The sequence below is a fragment of the Arachis ipaensis genome, chromosome B01, assembly GCF_000816755.2.
Source record: "Arachis ipaensis cultivar K30076 chromosome B01, Araip1.1, whole genome shotgun sequence".
In the NCBI taxonomy this organism is placed as follows: Eukaryota; Viridiplantae; Streptophyta; class Magnoliopsida; order Fabales; family Fabaceae; genus Arachis; species Arachis ipaensis.
This window is the reverse complement of record NC_029785.2, coordinates 134,482,265-134,485,716: the sequence shown is the minus strand read 5'-3', so window position 1 is coordinate 134,485,716 and position 3,452 is coordinate 134,482,265.

Sequence of the window (3,452 nt, the reverse complement as noted above, 5' to 3'; positions counted from 1 at the left end):
AAAGATATATTTTATTTTATTTTTTAAAACAATCATAAAAAATTCAAGAATTTATATAATTTATTATTTTTAGTTAATATTTTTAATTATTAGTCTAATTTATTTAATCTAATAATTTAATAATATATTTTTAATTTATATTTTAAATATGATTAATTAATTATTAATAAAAAATAATAAATTCTATTAGTTTTTAAATATTTTTCTGTATAAATGAATGCTAATTATTAACATTTTTTTTAAATAAAGTATAAAATCAAAAGATATTGTGATCCTTGGCCCTTGGTAGTTGGAACGCGTTTTGGATCCCCTTTTTCTTTCCAACCAAAAGTAAAAAGTTCATGGTTACTTATCATCAATGGATTATTCTAATTAATCCAAGGTTGCAGGGGAAAAGCCACTTGAGACTGAGAAGATGGATGATTCTAGCTTTTGTGGAATAGTAGGGCCTACATTACATGAAATCTTAGAACTCTATTCTTTTAGAAATGTTTTATTTTTCTTTTCTTTTCAATACTTTTTGTTTTTAGAATCCTATAACAAAATAAAATAAAATTCTATTTTCAAACTGTAAGGGCCCATATTGACAGGTGGGCAATTTTCAGATTTTTCATATTTGAATGGATTAACTAAATGGGAAGATTGAGACATAATAATGTGTTTTGTTTGACTTTGACACATGTATCGATTAAATTTTGTATAAAGATCTTAATTTGAAAAGTAATTAAATTCTTATATTTATATTACATGATAATTAGTGACGGAGCTTAGTTTAGATAAGAAATTTTTATATAAAATAATAATAAAAAACTAAAGAATTAATGCATTTTTTAAGAGGAATGCTAATATTTAAGAAGGAGAACATATAATTTTTATAATATTAATACTTGTAGTTTTTCTACTTTAATGAATCACGAAAAAAATGAGATATAACCTTCAAAAGTTTAAAAAATTACATCTGATGAGTTTGATCTTAATTTTTTGGAACGAGACCCTAAAAAACAGCTTTTAATTTGACAATATCACCTAAACTAGAGAGATGAGATTAACTATATCAAAACATTTTGATAATTATCTTCTATGTGGTTCCCAAAATTTTATTTCAAGTTCTGCCACTAATCACAATGTTCCTAACTTCACTGGTCAAGTTAAAGTGGAAAGGGAGGTAAGCTCCTGAATCCTGATGTGGGATATGGCATATTGACATTGACGAAGCTAAGAGCTGAGTAATGCACTTTCAGTTCTAAGGTTTCAGCTACGCTTCACAAGTGGACTCACCATATTTATCCACTACATATAACACGTTGCATGGTTAAGAATCTTCCTTATTAAGCAATTTCCTATTACTCAAGAGAAGACACCTGTATTCTAATATTTTGAATTTATCATATTTATATATTTTTATTTATATTTTCCGTTTGTGTTGACGTGAAGTTTGTTTTTTTTTGTTTTACTCATCTTTGAAATTGTTTGCTTAAGAAACAAGTTATCCAACTCCTTCTTTTTCTTTCTATTTATGGGCCTTGTGTTTTCAATGAAAATAATTCCGAGCCCAAAATGCACATAGGTAGAAGTCGAAAACAAAATAAATTACGCTGTTTTTACCAAATGAAGCCCGTTTTCCTTGATCGAAATTACACGATTATTTTTAGGACAAACACAAAAAGCCCACTTAAGACCAAAAATAAAGGAGGAATTTCCCAACTGTCTTCCTTATTGTTGATACAGTACACTGAGGAATGAAGATCATCTTATCGTTTGTGGTAAGGCTATGAATAGCCTCGTAAAAATAGCTTTGGATTTTAGGTAGTATTTGTTTTGAAGTATTAGAATAAAGACTTAAATTCAGTATCATATTTATTAATTCAGATATTAGTATTAAAATTTCAGTTTTTATCCCCAAAATTTTAATATTTTAATACTTCCAAAAAATGAGAATACAGAAAATGAAACTTTAATAACATTTTATACTTAAAATATTCTCATTTTAATTTTTTTTTTTTACTAAAGATAGGAGACTCGAACTCGCAACTTCTTAATTGAGTATGGGGAGACTATGCCATTTGAGCTATTACTCATTGGCAAAATTAAAAAAGATAGGAGACTCGAACCCGCAACCTCTTAATTGAGTATAGGGAGTCTAATTTTATTCTTTATATAAATTAAATTAGAACTTCATTTATATTTAATCTCTTATCTCTCACTTTACATAAATATAATACTAAAATTTATTTCGATTTCTATCTTTTATTTTTTTTTTTCCGTCTTTCACTCTTTTTCTCTCTTTCAAAGACTATCTCAAGTACACTATGTAAGTGCGTATGAGTTGTATGTAAGAGAAAAAAAAAATCATTTTCTTTTCTCATAAATTCTATTCTTTCTGCTAGTGTGCTTCGCTGAAGCATTGTTGCATCGCGAAAAGGAAAACTACCAGCGAAGAACAATCATGTGGTGGCAGCACTGAATTCAGTTTTTTGCTGCTAATTGTAAATTTTTAGATTTTTTTTATTTCTTAATGATTTCTCTCCACAATTAATTTCTTTCAATTTTAGGATGACTTCTGTAGTTCTCTTATTGTTATTCTTAAGTAATATTATCATAATTTTTGTTTATTATTTTAAAACATATATATAACAAAATCATATTTAATAACATCTCTTAAATCACTCAAAAAACATTGAGAGATTCTATTTCTTTATATTCCGCACATAAAAAATACAATACGAGAATGAAAAGCTACTCATGTGTTCATTTTTTATTAAATCATTCTTTAACTATTCTCTCTTTCTTTCCATTTGTGTGTCGGGTGGCAGGAAAAAGTTGATGTATTTTAAGTGGATTGGATTTTCCCCTATCACCCTATGTGGCTGTGGCTGTTATATTCACCTTTATAATATTCCAAGTTAGCAATGGTTCACTTTATACTTTAATGAAAAGCTATTGACTAAAGGACAAGCTGTCCATGCCTTTTTGCCTGATTGATTTGAACTTTGAATGGTTAGAGTTATTTTAAGGGTACCTATATATAATAAAAGGCTAATTCTATGGTCTTTTTTATTGGTGTTTAATTTTNTTTTAATCTTACACATTATATCACAAACTCACATACATTATTTATATTATTCACACATCTAATATTTTTTTAAGAGGTCTTATCCACAATTTGGCATTGTCCGAGTTTGAATTCCAATATAATATATCAGAAGACATGCTAGTGTGTCTTTTCAACTAAACTTCAGCTACATATTTTTTTAACAAGTTAAATACCATTTTTTAGATATTATAACAATAATTACTATTTTGTGTCTAAATAAGGGTGACAATGGAGAGTAAAATTTGGAGCCAATCTTAATTTTATTTGTAAATTGAGAATATTCTAACTCAATCTTATTCATTCTTAATCTTCACATAGGATTTTATGGGTTACAAAAAATATGTAATAATAATTTAAT